The sequence below is a fragment of the Pseudorca crassidens genome, chromosome X, assembly GCF_039906515.1.
Source record: "Pseudorca crassidens isolate mPseCra1 chromosome X, mPseCra1.hap1, whole genome shotgun sequence".
In the NCBI taxonomy this organism is placed as follows: domain Eukaryota; kingdom Metazoa; phylum Chordata; class Mammalia; order Artiodactyla; family Delphinidae; genus Pseudorca; species Pseudorca crassidens.
This window is the reverse complement of record NC_090317.1, coordinates 7,837,544-7,859,292: the sequence shown is the minus strand read 5'-3', so window position 1 is coordinate 7,859,292 and position 21,749 is coordinate 7,837,544. Positions and strand designations below refer to the sequence as shown.

Sequence of the window (21,749 nt, the reverse complement as noted above, 5' to 3'; positions counted from 1 at the left end):
AAGATGTTTGGAGGGGAGATGATGTTGTTTTAGAATTCTTTGTAGACAGTTGCCTGTACTGAGAGCAGACAGCTCTTACTTCCCTGCCCTTGGGAAGCCACTGCTCCACCTTAAGTTTCTTTAGAAAGTGGGCTGATCAGTGTTGAGTTTGTGGCTTCCATCCACCATTATTTTAGTCCTCAGGGTGCTTTCAATAACTTTTAGTAGGGTGAGATTTTTGGCCCTCTGGAGGACCTTTGGTCGCTGGCATCGTAGGGTGAGATGTAGCAAACACTTGTATGACGTAGGTGGCCTGGAAGTGATTTGTCTATTTCTTGGGATGATACTGCCACCTACACACCTCAAACCACATAGGTTCTGGCAATGTACACTTTGTCGTGCCCCTCGTCCAGCCCCCTACCCCAAAGACAGAAACGCCAAGCCCCTTTCCACCTTGCCTGTGGGTTCAAGTGTTAAGTAGGAAATTTATCTTCAGCACTCAGTCCTGACCCATTCCTTATCCCCACTGTCTGGTTAACTGTGATTCTGCCAGTGTCCCCCGCAACCTTGCAGGACTCAATGTCCCTCCCTCCTCACACACCTGCCTCTTCTCTTCCTTCCCTGCTCCCACCATGAGAGAACTCGCAGAAACACACAGAAATTTTCACAAGTTGATTTTTATTTAATTAGCATCCGTGTACCCTGATGCTATAAAATTCCGTGTCTACACAGTTGGCCATTTCTCAGACCTCAGACTTGGCAGATATTTCTGAGGTCTCTGGCCTCCCCCTGAGCTTTACTGGCTCACCAGCTCTTCGCTTGGAGGGGTGTTGCTGCACAGCATTTGGTTCTGTGCGGCCTCTTGGTTCTGCTCGGCCTCTTGGTTCTGCTCTGCATTATTCTGATGTTGATTTAGTGTCTCATCCAGCCTGTGAGAACAGCTGGAGAGTGTTTGTCTTGTAGCTTTCTTCTGCTGTTTTGTGGGGTTGACAGCTTTCTTAGAGGCTTTTTTATTCAGACTCCTTTGACGGGGTTTCCTCACGGTCCTGGCTGTCTTCAGCACCTGGAAGGACAACAGAGTGAGGTCAAAAGGACATTGGATTAGGGAGAAGAAGATGGGCTATTGATGGAAAGGGAGACTTCATGAGAAGGGGTCAGGGCTGGGGAGGGGGTTTGTGCCAGGCAGGGAGAGGGTAGGATTCTTGGGGGAGAGGGAATCCATGAAGAAAACAGCTTGGGTAGGGTCATCTTACGTGGCCACCATGTCTAGGTCTGAGGTTATAGGGAGCCTCATCCACCCTTCTCCGTTTGGCTCTCGAGGGTTTTCGATCCATGTCTGTATCAGGCTCTCGTAGTCTTCAGCACACCTCAGCTGTATTGAAGCCTACCAGTGGTCTACTCCGGACCTACTGACCATGCTGTATATACAGCTCCCCAGGACGATGAAGGGTCCGTACCCTTAGCCAATGGTGGCTAAGGAGGGACTTGGCCATCACAAAGCAGCCCTTGTGACACGTCTGTTGATGTAGCTCAGACATTTCAAAGAACCATTCCTGACACCTGGGGCGGGGTGGGGGGGGGATGATGATGAAGCGGGGTGGGGGGGGGATGATGATGAGGCCAGGATGGCTCGGTTAGAGAGAAGAGTCTTCCCAAGCCGAACTGCCACCCCTCCTCATATCCCTATGTTCAGTTGTGGTGGTGCACATGGTAGAGAACAAACCTTTCCTCCAAGCTATTCTCCAAGGCCACCCCTACTCAGTGGTTTATTCTGAGATCTCCCACCCTTAGTTACCAGCTAGTGTTTTGGATATCTTACTAAAAATCCCTCCAAAAGCTGTATGGCTGAATTTAAATATTGGTGGAGATATGAATCATCTTACAAACTAACAGAAAGACAGCTCCCATGAATAAACATCTCCCTACCTAGAGCATCTGGCATTAAAGCCTGCTGATATTGATTAAATTATCTTCTGCCCGCTCTGCAACTTAAAGGCAGGGATTAGAATTAACTGCCCACTCATGAAGGTTGCTTTTATTTTTTCTTTTATTGTATTCTTGGACTCTGGCCATATTGTCATCATTGAGCTTGACAAGGTTCTTTCTCCTACAGTTTTTCTATTTTTCTTTCATCCTAGAGTCCAACACTCATTTCCTTCCCACAATTAGGCACCTACTCGGATGTGTTTGAATCATGCCCTCGTATATGTTTGTACTCTTGCGAAACATATAGCCTTATGAAATGTGTGTGTGTGTGAATATGGTGCATTGTGCCATAGACCTCGTTCTGTTTCTTACCTTATGCTTTTAAGTTCAACTTATGTATCTATATGTATCTCTAGCTAATTGTTTCTAATGCTGCATCATATTCCATTAGAACGAATATCCCAAGTATAACTTGTCCATTCCTTCCTCTTTTGAGGGACATCTATGTTGGCTCTCCACTCCACTGCCAGAAACATTGCTATGAGGAGCATTCTCATTCATGTCTCCCTATGGACTTCTGCATATATTTTTCTGTAATATACGCTCAGGAATAGAATTTCTAGGTCATAGATATCCTTAGTCCGTTTGAGCTGCCAGAACAGAATACCATAGACTGGTGGCTTAAGCAACAAACATTTACTCCTCACAGTTCTGGTGGCTGAAAGGCCAAGATTAGGATGCCAGCATGGTTGGGTTCTGGTGAGGGCCCTCTTCCTGCTTATGTCCTCACATGGCCTAGCTCAGTGTGTACACACAAAGAGAGAGACAGCTATCTCTTGTGTCTTCCTCTTTTTCTAAGGGCATTAATCCCATCATAAGGCCCCCATCCTCATGACCTAATCCAACTTTAATTTTCTCCCAAAAGCCTCACCTCCAAATACCATCACATCTAGAGGGCTAGGGTTTCAGCATATGGATTTTGGAGGGACACAAACATTGTCTATAAGCAATATTTTTTTCTAAATACTGCCAGGTTGCTCTCCAGAGTGACAGTACCAGTCTGTTTTCCCAATAGAATTCTATTGTTACTTGTTTCCCTGCATACTCATCAATACACAGTGTGGAAGCAGCTTCTGATATGACTCCCAATAATCCCAGCCTCCTGATGTTCACATGCTTGTGTAATCCACTCTCCTTGAGTGTGGGCTGTACCTAGTGTCCTGCTTCTAATGAGTTGAATCAATAGAAGCCAGCAAAAGTCATAGGATGTGATTAACATGATTAAGTTTCCTCTTGCTAGAACTTTGTTGCTGACGGTCTCTCTTGCCCCCTTGTTTTCTCATTCTGATGAAAGCATATTGTGTGGTGCTCAGTGAAGAGACTCGCATATCAAGGAACAGCTCCTGAGGACCTGAGCTTTTTAGTGCAACGACCCACAAGGAGCTGCGTGCTACCAACACCCAATTAGGGAAGCAGATCCTTCCCAACTGAGACTTGAGATGAGGTAGCCTTAGAAGATATGCAGAGCCAGAGGACTAGCTAAGCTGCACCCATATTCTTGATCCATAGAAACTCTGAGATAATAGATTCAAGCCACTAAGTTTTGGGGTAAGTTTTTACACAGCAAGTGATAACAAAGACACTTAGTATTACCCGACTTTTAATTTTAAAAAACTCTGATTGGTAAATAGTGTAATCTCCTTTCACTTCTGTGATTACTAGTGATTCAGCTATTTAGATTTTCTATTCTTTAAATTGTTGCTTGGTTAATAATGTTTCTCATTCTATTGGATTTCTTCTCTTTTTCATGTTGGTTTTACCATTCCTCTGTATTTTATGGATACTAATTCTTTGTTAGTGAACTTTGATATGCTTTGGGTAATGTTCAATACTTGTGTTATCCTCCACATAGAGTTCCTGCACCATGTGGTATGTGGTGATATCTTTATCATATACCTTTTGTTTTGAAGGGGTATTATTTCATTGATCATGGCCTCTAGTACTAGGTTGAATGTAGAGACAATATCAGACATGGATATCCTGAAATTTATGTGCCTAATGTGTTATAGTAATTAGGAGAAGGTTTTCTGGGTTGTATTTTGTTTTATTTGCTACAGAGACTACATCATGTTAAAGAAGTTTCCTGCTATTCTTAGGTTTTGGAAAGCACTTTGTAAAAAACCATGTGTCTTTACCAAATGCTTTTGATCTCCCCATTGAGATGATTATTTAAATTAAATGTTTTCCTTATCTTCTTAGGGTGGGGGATCACACAGATGTATTTTCCTATCTTAAATCAGTCTTCTCTTCCTAAGACAAATCTTACTTGATTATGATGCATTATCCTATTATCATATATTATTTTCCAGTTTTGTATCTATGTTCATAAGGGAGATAGCCTTTAAATTTCACTGTATGATCCGTTCTATCTCAGCTATGAAACCAAGGTTTACACGAGCCTTATAAGACGGCTTGGTAAGGTTTCTCTCATTTTTTATCTTCTGAAACAGCTTGTGTGAGAGGTGGAATTATCTGTTCCTTGAACATTTTGTACAATATATCTCTAAAGCTATATAGATCTAGGGCTTTCCTGTATGTGGAGCAGTGGACAAGGGTGAGTCTCATGACTGTTTTATTTCTGTAATAGTTACAGGCATTTGGATTTGTGAGATGGGCTAATTAATAATACCCATTTCTTCCCTTTCCGAGTTTGGAACCTATTGGTAGATACGTATGCATCAGAGAGACATAGATAAAGCTGACTGCAAGTTGTGACTTTAGATCTCTAGCCAAGCAGACTTGCTAATAATTCACCCCTGAATTTGCTCCACTCCTTACTACGTGGCAGATCAGAATTCATCATTCAGCTGGTAGGTTGATCCTGTGAAAAGTGAGTGGATCCGAAGGGGCTGGGTGAAGCATGCCCCACTGCTGCTTACAATTTTACCAAAGAAATCCCTGTCTCTTCCTGGCGAGAAGTGAGTGAGGCTAAATGTGTTTAAAAGTTAGACCAGAGAGAATTCCCTGGTGGTCCAGTGGTTAGGACTCCATGCTTCCACTGCAGGGGGCACGGGTTCAGTCCCTGGTTGGGGAACTAAGATCCTGCATGCCACACAGCGCTGCCAAAAATAAAGTAAAATAAAATAAAAAGTTATACTAGAACAAGTGAGGGTCTCCCAAACAATTGGCCTTTTCAGGTTTTTCTCTGCAAAATTTAGCCATTTATATTATTTCCCCCAGCAGTATGCTCATTCTTCTTGGGCTTCAAGCTTATTGGCATACACTAATTCATAATATTATTTCGTTACTTTTTAAATTGCTATAGTATTTTTACTTTTCTCATTCATATTTTGCTTTAGTCTTGGCTCTTTTTTTCCCCTGATGTCTCCCATGGTTTATGTTGTAAATCTTTTAAAGTAATCATTTCTTGATTTTATAATTATTCTTTATTTTTCGTCTGTATTTCCTCATTTGTTTATTTATATCTATTTCCTCCTTTATGGTTTCTTTCACATTTAGTCTGTTGTCCTTCATTCTAGCTTGTTAAATTGAACACAAAGCTTATTTGTCTTCAGTATACTTTTTTGAATTCTGATAAACGTATTCAGAGCAGCAATTTTCTCACAGAGTTCTGTGTTAGCTACAAGTCACAAATCTTCTCCTGCTAATTCATGTTAGGAGTATCTCATTTTTATTATTTCTCCTTTCATCCAAGGATTATTAGGTAGTATGATTTTAGTTTCTAAGCATGTTAGGTGTTTAAGCTATCCTTTAAAAGACCTAATTTTATTATAGTCAAACAACACAGTCTGTAGGATATTAACTCATGAAAGTTTTCTGAGACTTTCTTTGTAAACTTGTACATGGTAAACTTTTGAGACTGTTCCTTGAGTGCTTGAAAATCATGTGTATCCTCTACTTGTGGAGGGTAAGTTTTCTCTATACCAGTTTGTGCTTATTAATTCTATTATTCAGATCCTCTATCTTTGCTTTTTCTCTCCTTCTCCTTTGGTTTCTTGTTGCCTGGCATAATGATTTCCATCTCTTCCCCTTCACCCACCATAATTCTGATGAGGACCACACTTGGTCAGCAGTCAGTACCTCCTCCGCTGACTAATCTAGTTGGACAGTTGCCTGAGCCTAAAAACTTTTCCAGGTGTCCATCTGATGGCCCTAGGCTGAACCTTCACTGCGAAGTCCCGGAACATCTGCAAGAATTAGAAAAATGTACAGGTCTCTGGACCCCTAGTGAGTGGAGGGGAAATCCCCCTACATTTGTGCTTGTGGGGAGTAGAACTGAAACATTTGAGACTTCCCCCAGCTCGGAAATTTTTAATCACAGTTGATTCTGATCTTTCACACCTTTACTTTTATTATTATAATGTGAGATTTTAGTGAACAGAAAGTGGGAGGCTTTGCTCTCTATTCAGGCAGTGGACATGTAACAACGGCTCAGTAAATGCTTGGATGAGTGAGTGAATGATCACATGAATAAACAAATAGGCACCCGTGAGAATACTGCTACTGGGAAGCACTAAATGTCAACTTTCACATCATCATCTATGATTATTGTGTTGAATAATCCTCATCTTGTTTAAATAAGCATTTCATTAAGACTAATACATATTTATACATGCCAGTAAGCCATTGGTGTTTCTTTCCTCTGATGTCCTTATTCATGTCCCTTTCCTTGGGCCTCTTTGTCCTTAATTACTCTATCTGTATAAAGTAATTACTCTTTAATTGTGTGAAGGTCATACTGTATTATGTAAAATTACCTTTTGTTTGTCAAATGGATCTGTCTAAAATGGTACCCAGATTCCCATTTGTCTTTTGAGAAATGTGTTCATCATCTTTCTGGCATATAGACATCCTTAATTTTTTTCTAGTAAGCTGTATTTTTTTCTTTATGGCTTATAGTTGATACGGTTTTTTAAACATATTATTGTTTGGAGCAAGTATTAGAGATTTGAAGGCACTGAGGCTTATTGTTCTCTTGTAAAATCTTTAGCAAGCTCTTCTGGTATTTCTGATATCTTTAAGTGCCTTTTGTCTTACATACATGTCTTTTATGACATTTTTCACAAGTTTTAATAGTTTATTGTTAGTGTCTGTCTTTCATGCTAAAAATAGGGAAATGACATTTCTACGACCACCATAATGCATATATGAAAGCATAGCTAATTGATGGTGCCGTAATTTTCTGCTGCAGCCTCAGAATCCACTTAAAAACTGCAAAAACCTTAAAACAAAGGAGGAATATTTTTAAATGTTTAAATGTTGATCTTTACCTAACTCAATATTTACAATTAGGTCTTTCTGGAACCTGAACTAACTTTTCAAGCCCAGAAGAACTTCTAACAGTAAAATATTAATGAGTAAATTATCCTTTTTGCATGGAGTACCAAGAAATAGTCAATATAGGACTGGACTGTCAGTAATGACCTGATTAATATTTCTTATTACTGGTAAAAAATATATATATATATGCTCTCCCCCTGATAAAGCAATTTCAGGATATGAGAAATCTATCTTTCTAAATATAAATCCAGGGCTGACAAATAATTTTTAAAATATATTTTTAAAAAATCAAGTGTTTTCTGTAATATTGTACTTCCATATTTTATCTTATTTGCATCACAATTAAATCATTTGGGGGTTGTATTGATGGGCCAGATTGTCAGAGCTTTGCCTTTCCGTTATAAACAACCTTTAGAATGAAATCTCCTTTATTGTATTTTTAATAAGGACCAAATGAGAGTTATAGAATACATTTAATAATTTTATAGTTGGGTCGGTTATTCTGCTTTTCTTTCCTTTTTTTGACATTTAATATGTGAAAATTGGTATTTTATAATCTTAAGGAAATCGATCAGACTGCATTTTTCAAACCTATTATCTTAGCGTGGCTTATAGTAATCCTTCACTTTAAAATCTCTTTTATGGGTATTTAATATGTTGGGATATTTTACATTCTTGCTTGCGTTCTTTCTCGATGGCAGTTATTGAAAAAAACAAATATATATGTATATATATATAGTCACTGTGATTTAGGGGCCAGAAAACCAGTGTCCATGTGGGGGTAAATATAGACCACAGCTGCTTATTTTTACAAGTAAAACTTTGTTGGAACATAGCTGTACACTTTTACTTACATAGTGTCTGTGGTTGCTTTTGTGCTAACACAACAGAAACCTATATAGCCTACAAAGCCTAAAGTATTTACTACCTGACCCCTTACAGAAAATGTTTACTGACCCAGTATTTTATAGATCAGAACAGTGAATCTCAGAGAAGTCCAGTAACCTGCCCAAATTCACACTAATGTGTAACTGACAGAGCTGAGACTTAGATCCAGTCTCCCAGATTCTAGGACCCCTGCTTATAATGTATATATCATAATTCCTCATTATCTTATTGGGCTATTATTATATTATTACTCTCCTATTCTCACCAGTGGTCACAGCTTTTATCTTTTTCCCCCCAAATATTGGATATTTCATTTTATTTTCACTTTTTATAAGTCAAATCTCCAGTCAACACAACTGGTATTTGCAAACCTGCGCAACTTTTTAGTTAGTTGCCACGTGAAGTCTTAACAAAAATCTTCTAGATTTACCATAAAAAAGGAGCCTGCTGAGAAGATTGGCAATAGCAGAAACCAGAGTATATGAAGGCTCTGTCATATGTGCATTTTTAGAATATGGCATTACCTAGAGTTTTTTTAATATATATTTATAGCTAGAGTTTTAATGACGTGTACAGTAGGAAAATAAATGAACACATAAAATGCTGTTAGAGAAATTTGAATCTCCCATTGGAAAATCGATTCCATTTTACAAAAACTAGCTCTTCCCACAAGACATTGTGGTTTACAGAGGCTAAATTTTAAAATCTGCTGTCTATATCCATAAATCTATGTATCTATCCAGTGATATATATGCATCTTGGCATGGATGTCCATGGAGTGATCTGAAGAGTAAATGAGCTGCATAATGATGTGCATAGTGTGTTCTAATGTTTATAGGAAAATAAAATAAACACCCCATACAGGGCATTATAGTGGAATTTCTCTCCCTCCCCCGCCGACCCCCTCCTTCCTCTCTCTCTCCCTCTTTCTCCTTTCCTCTCTCTTTCTCTCTCTCTTTCTTTGTATATGACAGATATACTTCAGTGAAACCCATGAGGTAGATACTGGGGGTTAAAATGGGATGTAAAGAGAAAATTATGTAGTGGGAGATTATTGTTGCATTATATGCCTTACAAACCACTACTGCATATCAACGCTTAAGCTATGATATATTTCTTTATATATAAAAATTTCAATAGAAAAATATATTTTCTAAATCACTTTCTTGGGGGTAATAGCAAGTCTTTCAGGTTCTACAAATCCTAAATTTCTCCACCCATGGAAATGTGATAAATAGAACCTAATCTTATCTCTTTGGTTATTGTAATGATAGAGTGTTTTGAAATTTTCTTTTCCCACTGTAGTCTCTGTTGCTTCCAGTATCTTTTTTTTTTCTGCTTGTTTCTGTATTATTCTTCGTTTTTATTGCTTGATGTTTTCCTCAGATGCATGGTAATCCTTGATTGCTTACGATTAAAGATGTGGGAATAAAATGATGTTGGAAGTTCTGAGTGTATGGGTCTAATTGGTTGACTGAATTTTACTGTAGAATTATCTGGATGCAATTTTTAAATCAAGGAATGCCACATTTTTGTATCTTTATGTCATTCTTTTGTGTCTGATGAAGTTTAACTGAAAAGAGACTGCTAATCTGCTGTCTAGATGGTAAAAATCTGGCTGCCAGCGATTTGGGAGCAACACTCAATGAGAATGGAGGAAGGAGAGCCTGGAATTCTCAGCATTCAATATGCACATGGTCCATGGTCACTTGCCATGCCTGTTTTTTAGGACCCATACCCTCAACTGTGCCAGGTATTTCCAGAGAATAAACCTCCAGGTATGTGCTGGAGTAGGAGAAAGAGTTCCCTAGAGCATAGACTAAATAAGGAGATCTAGAAATGTGACTGTTTTACCCTACCCCTTATTTGAGCCTCTCCCTTTTATGCCGAATTTCTTAAGTACCTGGAGCTAATATTTCCTGAATCTTTGAGGATTCTGTAATATACATCTGGTTGGTTCTCAGCTTTTCCTAAGTGCTGTTTGAAATTCAGTTTTCTTAGTTCTGCTAAGTTAATTATCACTGGTTCATTTGCTTTCCAACTTCCAGAATGCTGTTGCTGTTTTATTCGCTCCTGTTCTCTCTGTCCTTGTGGATCTTAGTGGAGTTTTCAGAGCAAGTGAAATTTGATGTATATATTCAGTCTACCATCTTATTTTCTTATGCCTCTGAAGTAAAGCACTAGGGATTTATACATTTGTGAAACCTGGAGTAGTCTTCATGGTAGAGGTTCAGATATATAAACTACATTTAATTTGGAAATGAGCTACATCTGAATTCTTCAAGGAATTAAATCAAAATATATATGCAATGAAAGAAAATAGTTTTTTATTGTTCCCAGTTTGTCATTTAGCCTTCACTGAAATTGTGAAGGCTAAAAATATTTATATTAGGGCTTCCCTGGTGGTGCAGTGGTTAAGAATCCACCTGCCAGTGCAGGGGGCATGGGTTCGAGTCCTGGTCCGGGAAGATCCCACATGCTGCAGAGCAACTAAGCCTGTGCACCACAACTACTGAGCCTGCGCTCTAGAGCCCGCAAGCCACAACTACTAAAGCCCGCAAGCCACAACTACTGAAGCCCGCACGCCTAGAGCCCGTGCTCCACAACAAGACAAGCCACCACATTGAGAAGCCCACGCACCACAACGAAGAGTAGCCCCCGCTCGCCGCAACTAATGAAAGCCCACACACAGCAATGAAGACCCAACACAGCCAAAAAACCCCCCAAAAATACCACATTTATTTTACATAGGCTCTATTCTTCTGATATCAAGTAAACAGCCTGGCTTCCTATTTATTAGGTTTGAAAAACAGTTTAAAAACTTTTAGTCCCTCTTCTGGCAATAGGCTTGTCACTTGGAACAGTTCCAAGTGTGGTAGGTATGATGGTTACTTGGTAATAATGTCATGTCTTGCCATAAATTGAGTTTATTAGCATAGTTTGAAACCAAGAGAAGAACGAAGTTAAAGGGGCCTGGCTGTACAGTGTGACTGAACAGGACAAGGGGCACAAATGTACAATATCAAAAGGAAATTGTGTTCTGTTGGAATGAAATGAGATGGAAAATACATTCTGAACTGCAAGGGAGTAATGACAGAGTTTTTGCCATCATTGTGCTTGTTTTCTCCAGTAACACACTGCTGTTGGACTGATGCTAGTATTTAGGTATCAAAATGATATTTCAACCTGTCACAGGCTTTTAACAAATTACATTTAACACAACATTAGAAATTAATGAAATTACTTTTCAGAATGGGTATTCCATCCCTAAAGTCCACAAAAGATATGTGCCTACTGTATGGAGAGCAGTTCTTTAGAAGAAATAGAAATAAAACTAGAAGCTAAAATTAAAGTTCCTAATCTGAAAGAGCTTAAAATATAGGTCAGGTCCTAGAGACACAGCCTATATCCATATATGTATATCATTTCAATGTGAGAGAAAACCATGAGGAAGCATATAGGAAAATTAAAGTCAGTAGAAGGATAGTGGATCAATTTTTAAATGACGGCTATAAATTGGCCTTATGTTTTGCAATTTTATTCATTCATTTACCAGTGTTGTTCATGCTGGATTCTCTGCTTGGTGGCTGGAATATAGACCTGAAAATATTAATCATTACTACTGTCTACTGAATGCTTACTATGCAACAGGACTTGTGGTAGGCAGACTATTAATATGCCCTTTCTTATTTATTCCTCACAAGAACTTTGAGTGACAGTCATTATTATCCCTGATGACTTTTCTAATATTTATCAGTTAGGGTCTCCATAAGAAACAAAGAACCTATTCAGATTAGGATCATTTGTGGAGGAGGGTAGGTTTTTATAAAGGAACTGATTATAAAGGTGTGGGTAGGATAAAGAGGAAGCTCAAAGAATACTGCAGGAAGCGGTTAGTAGTGGCAAAATTGTTACCACCCCCAGTGTGAAAGGACCTGGGCAGGGTAGGGGACTGTGTAAAGCTGGACTCCTGAAGAGGAACAGTGACAGTCTGTCTAGGGACACAACCAGTCTGGTATTAGCCACCTAGCTGAAAGGTCACCAGGGGAATAAATGCTTTGATCTCACTGCCCTCCCTCCTTCAGTCTCCTCCTTGGGGTTTTTTATTGATCAAATTCAACCCCAAACTAGGTGAGCCTGTTTATGCATTTCCTATCAGTCAGCCCACTGTGAAGAAAGTTGGATGGAGGAGGGTGGAAAATAGTTATGGAGGGATGCACATATCCAGTACATAAGGCCACACAATAAATAACAGTTACAGAATTTGAACCCAGGTATAAATGGTTCCATTGTCCATGGGTTTTTCATGAAGCATTTCAGTCTTACACAGTTCTGCCTTGATAAGATCATAATTTGGTGGGAGAGGCATTCTTGTTAACTACAATACTCCCACAAATGAAATAAGCTAGGTTACGAAGATAAATTAGTGATTTTAAGACACACCTACCTCTAGCTTATAAAATTCCAAAAGTTTACATTTTGCTGTGACTTTAGATTTTGCCAGGATCCTGGAGTCTACTTTAGTCTGAAGCTTCTAGAGCACTGTGACCCAGAGATAAATTAGACATCTCAAAGAGCTCAGTTTAGTATGATATATATATATGTCATATGTCTATATACACATATATACATACATATACACATACACATACATATGATATATGAGTATTATATATATATGCATATATATGTATGTATATATATGTGTGTATAAACACACACACACACACACCTAACTACAACACAAGTGTCCCTATCTCTAGAAATTGCAAGAACAATGCCCTGTGTATCACGGAGGAGGAAACTATTAGAATATGACTGAAGGTTGGAGAAATAAGGAAAGGTTTTATAAAAGTGACATTAAAATAGGAACAAGAGAATCAGGAAGTACTCAAGGTTAACTAAATCTGAAATTCTAGAACCTTTATCAGGAAAGGTCAACTCCCAGGGCATGACTAACCTATCTTTTACCTTGCAAATCTGGGACTAAAGTCTGATCTCCAAGAATTTGGTCTACTGGGGAGGGGGGCCCAGGTGGAAGAATACGGAGAATTGACTATGCATCAGGCCTATTCTAAGGTAAAGCAAAATTCTAGTGGGGGCTTTTACTGCTTTTGGCAACATTTTCTCATCTTTCATTGAAAGTATTAATATGTTTCTCTTCTGGCAAAGCCTATTTGTCATCAAGATAAAGTTTTTTTCCCCTAAAACATATTTTAGTGAACTTTATGAAACTAAAATGAAAGTAGAGGTGGAAATGCAATCTTCATTCAAAGCAGAGTACAATCTTTATCACCACATTTCATTATTCATACAAAATCTTACTTTAATTTTCCTTCAATATGTTCTTGGAATTCATCCAAAAGGTGAGAGTTTAATACAGATATTAGCAGCATCAATACTTATGAATCAAACGGAAAAGGAATTCTTCTTTGATTCACTTCTAAGTCTTTGGCTAACTTATTAGCATCTCTTAATTATGGCAGAGCAAAACCGAAAGCATATAAGCAAAATACATGCTAAAAATTCTAAGCTCTGTCACTCAATGAATACGTCATTTAATTGTTCTCTGGGAATACGTTTTCTTTCTTTTTTTTTAAACATCTTTATTGGAGTATAATTGCTTTACAATGGTGTGTCAGTTTCTGCTTTATAACAAAGTGAATCAGTTATACATATACATATGTTGCCATATCTCTTCCCTCTTGCATCTCCCTCCCTCCAACCCTCCCTATCCCACCCCTCTAGGTGGTCACAAAGCACCGAGCTGATCTCCCTGTGCTATGCGGCTGCTTCCCACTAGCTGTACGTTCTACGTTTGGTCTATGGTGTTAGGGAGTGTTCTAATGTCATTCTTTTACAGGTAGCTGTCCAGTTTTCCCAGCACCACCTATTGAAGAGGCTCTCTTTTCTCCATGGTATATTCTTGCCTCCTCTATCAAAGATAAGGTGACCATATGTGTGTGGGTTTCCCTCTGGGGTTTCTATCCTGTTCCATTGATCTATATTGCTGTTTTTGTGCCAGTACCATACTGTCTCGATTACTGTAGCTTTGTAGTATAGTCTGAAGTCAGGAAGCCTGATTCCTCCAGCTCCATTTTTTCTTTCTCAAGATTGCTTTGGCTATTTGGGGTCTTTTGTGTTTCTATACAAATTGTGAAAGTTTTTGTTCTAGTTCTGTGAAAAATGCCATTGGTAATTTGATAGGGATTGCCTTGAATCTGTAGATTGCTCTGGGTAGTATAGTCATTTTCACAATGTTGATTCTTCTAATCCAAGAAAATGATATACCTCTCCATCTGTTTGTATCGTCTTTAATTTCTTTCATCAGTGTCTTATAGTTTTCTGCATAAGGTCTTTTGTCTGCTTAGGTAGGTTTATTCCTAGGTATTTTATTCTTTTTGTTGCAATGGTAAATGGGAGTGTTTCCTTAATTTCTCTGTCACATTTTTCATCGTAAGTGTATAGGAATGCCAGAGATTTCTGTGCATTAATTTTGTGTCCTGCAACCTTACCAGATTCATTGATTAGCTCTAGTAGTTTTCTGGTAGCATCTTTAGGATTCTCTATGTATAGTATCATGTCATCTGCAAACAGTGACAGCTTTACTTCTTCTTTTCTGATTTGGATTCCTTTTATTTCTTTTTCTTCTCTGATTGCTGTGGCTAAAACTTCCAAAACTATGTTGAATAATAGTGGTGAGAGTGGGCAACCTTGTCTTCCTCCCTATCTTAGTGGAAATGGTTTCAGTTTTTCACCACTGAGGATGATGTTGGCTGTGGGTTTGTCATATATGGCCTTTATTATGTTGAGGTAAGTTCCCTCTATGCCTACATTCTGGAGGGTTTTTATCATAAATGGGTATTGAATTTTGTTGAAAGCTGTTCCTGCATCTATTGAGATGATCATATAGTTTTTATCCTTCAATTTGTTAATGTGGTGTATCACATTGATTAATTTGTGTATATTGAAGAACCCTTGCATTCCTGGGATAAACCCCACGTGATCATGGTGTGTGATCCTTTTAATGTGCTGTTGGATTCTGTTTGCTAGTATTTTGTTGAGGATTCTTGCATCTATGTTCATCAGTGATATTGGCCTGTAGTTTTCTTTCTTTGTGAAACCTTTGTCGGGTTTTGCTATCAGGGTGATGGTGGTCTCATAGAATGAGTTTGGATGGTTCCTCTTTCTGCTCTATTTTGGAAGAGTTTGAGAAGGATAGGTGTTAGCTCTTCTCTAAATGTTTGATAGAATTCGCCTGTGAAGCCATCTGGTCCTGGGCTTTTGTTTGTTGGAAGAGTTTTAATCACAGTCTCAATTTCAGTGCTTGTGATTGGTCTATTTATGTTTTCTATATCTTCCTGGTTCAGTCTCAGAAGGCTGTGCTTTTCCCAGAGTTTGTCCGTTTCTTCCAGGTTGCCGATATTATTGGCATATAGTTGCTTGTAGTAATCTCTCATGATCCTTTGTATTTCTGTAGTGTCAGTTGTTACTTCTGATTTTTCATTTCTAATGCTATTGATTTGAGTCTTCTCCCTTTTTTTTTTTGATGAGTCTGGTAATGGTTTATCAATTTTCTTTATCTTCTCAAAGAACCAGCTTTTTAGTTTTATTGATCTTTGCTATTGTTTCCTTCATTTCTTTTTCATTTATTTCTCATCTGCTCTTTACGATTTCTTTCCTTCTGCTAACTTTGGGGATTTTTTGTTCTTCTTTCTCTAATTGCTTTAGGTGTAAGTTTAGGTTGTTTATTTGTGATGTTTCTTTGTTTCTTATTTCTTGAGGTAGGATTGTATTGCTGTAAACTTCCCTATTAGAACTGCTTTTGCTGCATCCCATAGTTGTTGTGTCAGCATGTTTTCATTGTCATTTGTGTCTAGGTATTTTTTGATTTCCTCTTTGATTTCTTCAGTAATCTCTTGGTTATTAAGCAGTGTATTGTTTAGCCTCCATGTGTTTGTATTTTTTTACAGATTTTTCCCTGTAATTGATATCTAGTCTCCTAGCGTTGTGGTCGGAAAAGATACTTGATACGATTTCAATTTTCTAAAATTTACGAAGGCTTGTTTTGTGACCCACGATATGTTCTATCATGATGAACGTTCCATGAGCACATGGGAAGAAAGTTTATTCTGTTTTCCTGGGATGGAATGTCATATAAGTATCAATTAAGTCCATCTTCTTTAATGTATCATTTAAAGCTTGTTTTTTCCTATTTATTTTCATTTTGGATGATCTGTCCATTGGTGAAAGTGGGGTGTTAAAGTCCCCTAGTATGATTGTGTTACTGTCGATTTCCTGTTCATGGCTGTTAGCATTTGCCTTATGTATTGTGCCCCTATGTTGACTGCATAAATATTTACAATTGTTATATCTTCTTCTTGGATTGATCCCTTGATTATTATGTAGTGTCCTTCTTTGTCTCTTGTAATAGTCTTTATTTAAAGTCTATTTTATCTGATATGAGAATTGCTACTCCAGCATTCTTTTGATTTCCATTTGCATGGAATATCTTTTTCCATCCCCCCACTTTCAGTCTGTATGTGTCCCCAGGTCTGAAGTGGATCTCTTGTAGACAGCATATATATGGGTCTTGTTTTTGGATCCATTCAGCTAGTGTATGTCTTTTGGTTGGAACGTTTAATTCATTTAATTTAAGGTAATTATTGATATGTATGTTCCTATTACCATTGTCTTAATTGTTTTGGGCTTGGTATTGTAAGTCTTTTCCTTCTCTTGTGTTTCCTGCCTAGAGAAGTTCTTTTAGCATTTGTTGTAAAGCTGGTTTGGTAGTGCTGAATTCTCTTAGCTTTCTCTTGTCTGTAAAGCTTTTAATTTCTCTGTCGAATGAATGAGATCATTGCTGGGTAGAGTAACCTTGATTATAGGTTTTCCCCTTTCATCACTTTAAATATGTTCTGCCACTCCCTTCTGGCTTGCAGAGTTTCTGCTGAAAGATCAGCTGTTAACCTTACGGGAATTCCCTCATATTATTTGTTGTCTTTCCCTTGCTGCTTTTAATATTTTTTCTTTGTATTTAATGTTTGATAGTTTGATTAATATGTGTCTTGGCGTGTTTCTCCTTGGATTTATCCTGTATGGGACTCTGTGCACTTCCTGGACTTGATATATATTTCCTTTCCCATATTAGGGAAGTTTTCAACTATAATCTCTTCAAATATTTTCTCAGTCCCTTTCTTTTTCTCTTTTTCTTCTGGGATCCCTGTAATTCGAATGTTGGTGCATTTAATGTTGTTCCAGTGGTCTCTGAGACTTTCCTCAATTCTTTTCATTCTCTTTCCTTTATTCTTCTCTGCAGTAATTGTTTCCACTATTTTATCTTCCAGGTCACTTATCCATTCTTCTGCCTCAGGTATTCTGTTATTGATTCCTTCTAGAGAACTTTTAATTTCCTTTATTTTGTTTTTCATCATTGTTTGTTTGCTCTTTAGTTCTTCTAGTTCCTTGTTAAACATTTCTTGTATTTTCTCCATTCTATTTCCAAGATTTTGGATCATCTTTACTATCATTACTCTGAATTGTTTTTCAGGTAGACTGCCTTAGGAATAGGTTTTAAATAATGAGAATATTTCTCTCCCAGTCCTTTCCAATATTACTGTACTTGACAATAGCAGAAACCAACCTGCAGCCTTAGTAGTAGTATCTAAATAAATATGAAAGCTTCTGGAAACTTACTAGGAAGCATTTTTTAAAATAGACTCAAATTATTTTCCATGTACCTTTACAGTGGGCACAATTTTTAAGATGACTAGTTCAATACTTAACCACTTACTGTTGGGTAACTGAACCTCTGTGAAGGGAAGTGACTTTACCAAGATCATCTTGTTTGTTTTGTTGCCCTTTATTTCCAGAATTTAATATAGTGATCTGTCTAACCATCCTGGTTCATAGTTATGCAACCAGCTTAAAGTCCTCCTTCTAAAACAAATCTACTCTGCCACCTCCATAGCAGGATGTATTGATTCCACATGAGAAATGTGCGTTAAATTCAGTGCCTCATTGCCTTTCCCTCTATTACTGCTCTAGTTCAAGCTACCATCATGTCTTTTTATACAATTTTGATGAATCCCTTCCAGCTACCAGGAAGGGTCAACATTTAAAAATATAAAGCACAGAGATAATATTAATTCAATCTCAACTATCCAAGCTCCTCTTTAACTGCTCACTTAACACCCAATCCAACCAGCCAATCCAACTATACATCCAACTGTCTAGCAAAATGTAGTTCTCTTTCTTCCCCAAACCTGCAAATCTTACACACTTTCAAAACATACTGTTCTGTCTACCTAGGAGGCTTTTACTCTTTCTTGCCTACTGAATATCTGTTCCATCTTTTGAGATGCTGCTCATATGTAATTTCTTCTTCAAAATCCTCTCTGCTACCCAGAGCAATGAAGCCCTGCTTTCTCTGTTTGCTCACAGCATTATGCACAAAGTTGTACCATAAGCCTTTTCTTTTGTTGCAATATCCTTGAAGGCAGGGGATGTGTATTACTCAACTTTATATTTCTCATGTCTACTGCCATGACTGGAACATAATAGAAGCTTTGATATTTGCAGAATGAATCATTTAATGAATTAATTACAGTCAAGGTCTAGTTGTCAAGGTCAACCTATATGAATATATTAATAAGTGGTAGCTCTCTGTTGCCATTTCCATCAGTATTACAAGGTCTGATACAAATGGATTAATTGGCCCTGGGGGAGTTTGGTCTTTAGGTTGCAGCTTTGGGGGGCATCCCTTCATTTAACCGTCTCTCATAGGGAGTTGCCAATTGATAGTAGCCAATGGAGTAAGAGAATAATAAATGTCTTTCCAGTAAAATGAATTTTGATGTGCAAGGCATACAGGTGTCAACAAATTGCAGACTTACCACATTATTGCATACCTCACCTTTGGATAATGTAAGGAGGATCTGGGGAGTCTCTTCTGGACTCACCTGAGGCTGCTTATCTTGGTCTTTCAATCCGAGAGATATTAAGGGTAAAAACCTCATTCTCAAGGTGTGCTTTCTGACCTTTTAAGCATTTCCCTGTCATAATATCCAGGAAGTTAGGGAGGGCAATATTTGAGACTCAGGATTAGCTGTAGGTCTTGCCATCTGTACATAATGATTTTTGGATAAATTTTTTCATGACTCAATTCTGTAATGAATGGAAAAGTTTACTAGATATATTAAACCATATTGTGACACCCACTTACTGCTTTCTTCTTCAAATGTGACTGAATAGAAAGGACTAAATAAATATTGTTTTATTCAAAATTTGTGCATTCAGTTATTGCTGGAGCATGGCGAGGTCATTCCTTCCCTCACTGCTGATTTATTAATATTTTGAACCCCTACAGTATACCAAATGTTGGACCTGCACTGGATATACAGTGATGTACAGGACTGACTGTTGGTCCCTCCCATCCTAGAACTTACAGTCTATTGAGAAAAGCAATACATGTTTATTAGGCATCCATTATGTGCCCAGAACTCCTCTTAGCAATCGGGGTAATTTTTTTAAAAAATGAAGAGGTACAAAGCATACTATAATGCCTTCAAGGAGCTTGCAGTTTGGAAGGAAAAGTGAGTTAAGACACTGATCTTCATTGGTTAAATAAAGAACCATTTTATATATGCTGTGCTTCCCGAAACAGCCTCAGCCATTGTGTCAACTTTTGTGTGTCTCCCTAGATTCCTGGTACCTGTAAAAATCCACTTCTGTTCACTAAATAGAATGTTTCTTTGTGTTGCTACTCCTCACATGAAGCTGTATCTGGTATCTATTAGGGCTTGTCTTCAGACTGTACTATGAACAACATCATGTCTGAATCATGATGGTAATATAGGGGATGAGAAATATGTCTTAAAATTCTGTTTATAATTAAATAATCTTGATTAGAACAAGAAAGGATACAGCAGGCATCAGCCTCTGAATTCAGGATTTTCTTATTCTGAATATTGTCATTTTCTCTCCCTTTTAAAAAGAAAAATGCAGGCTGTCTAATGTTCAGAACTTGGAGAATGAAAATATTTGATTTAAAATAGATTGGATATCATTTTGCTTGGGTAAGCACTAACTGGCCAAATAAATGCTTGATGTCTGACCTTGCCATATCTTGTTTTCCCAAGTAAACTAAATGAATTAGACAATGAAATATGAGTTTCCCATTTCTGCTGCACTTGAACCTTTGAGGGGAGGTACCAGTGAGAAGATAGCCTTCCCCTGTCTTCTGGATGGGATGGCACGATGAAGAGGGCCATATTTTACTACTTCAGGTGATGCTTCAAGTTTCATTTTCACTCTGTCTCGTATTCTCCTATACAAAGAAGCAAATAAACAAAATTCGGGGGCCCAGCCGTGAAATGTTGGCCTAGGAGAGGTCACCAATGTAATATCCATTCTCTGACACATGAGCTCTGAGGAAGTTTACAGTTTATGAAAATCTTCTATTTTGAGATCAGAGTAGCAATTAGGAGGATGGAGAGTTGGTACCATTTGCCTTTTCTTTTGGTTTATTATTATTATTATTCTTGCACCTTATAAATAAGTTTTCCCAGATTTATTTTTTAGTGAATGAGGTCAAAAGTATTTACGGTTGAACTGTGGATGGACTTAGGGAAATTGAAATAGATCGCTGTAAATTAGGTGATATCTGGAAGCAATCCAAACAGGATAGATACCTGTCACCTCCCTCAATTTTCTTCTGGAAGATATTCACGAGAGTGGCATCTTTGAAATTTGCAGCATTTCTGAATTATAGTGCAGGCACATTTCATTATCATAGCTTTGTCTAGAAAATTTCACTCTAGAGAAAATAGCCAGATTTTTTGTGTGTGAGGAGTGTTCCTCTGTCAATACATTTTTCCAGTCGATAGTGCCAAAAATCAGCAAAGGGAAAATCCTTGGCTTCTGTGTATTTAACTAGAGCTGTTGTGTTCATCCATTTGGTGCAGCTCCCCTATTCAGGAAAACAGCATTTACCTACCTCTCCCCAGTCTCTAAAACCTTCGGCTCTGGTTGGTTTTTGACGCAGAGGAGCTCTGGAAAGCGGGCTAGCCTTTTCCTGTTCTGCGGACCCCACCATGTGCTCGCCTCTCCTACAGATTTCCAGACCCTTCACCATTTGTCTTGTAACTTAAGAGTATGATGGGTTCGCTGGGGGGGAAAAAAAAGAGGATCTCAATATCTCCCAAACTACTTTTGGGTTAACTTTATGATATACCAGTTTGGACTAAATAGAAAGTTGTGATGTCAATTTGACAAGGAAAACTAAATTTTGCTTCAATCCGGATCATATCAGTGAATAACAAATTGCTTTTTTTGCCTTTCAAATGCCTTATACAAAACAAAACAATTTGTTTTTGTAACATTAGAATCTACATAGGAGGGCAGTGTCATCTTTAGTGTGTAAATATCATGACTTTGTTCAGTTGAAGTGCTTTATGAAGGAATACATTTGTTACTTCATTGACCAAAAAGATTTTTATTTTTACTTGTAGTATTAATTTGGGGTTAGGGATCGAGAATTAAAATTCTCTTACAGATTTTGTTAACTTCCTGAGCACACATCAAAATATGGCATTAGGCAGAATTTATAGATACATAGTTTATAAAACATTTCCAGAGGGAAGAAAAGTTTTCCT

At 37.9% G+C, this 21,749-nt stretch overlaps 1 pseudogene; it reads left to right on the top strand.

Annotated features, from left to right (window-relative positions):
• Positions 1–752, top strand: part of LOC137217313 (tRNA pseudouridine(38/39) synthase pseudogene) — a 30,572-nt pseudogene extending 29,820 nt beyond the window's left edge.
• Positions 753–21,749: the final 20,997 nt, after the last annotated feature.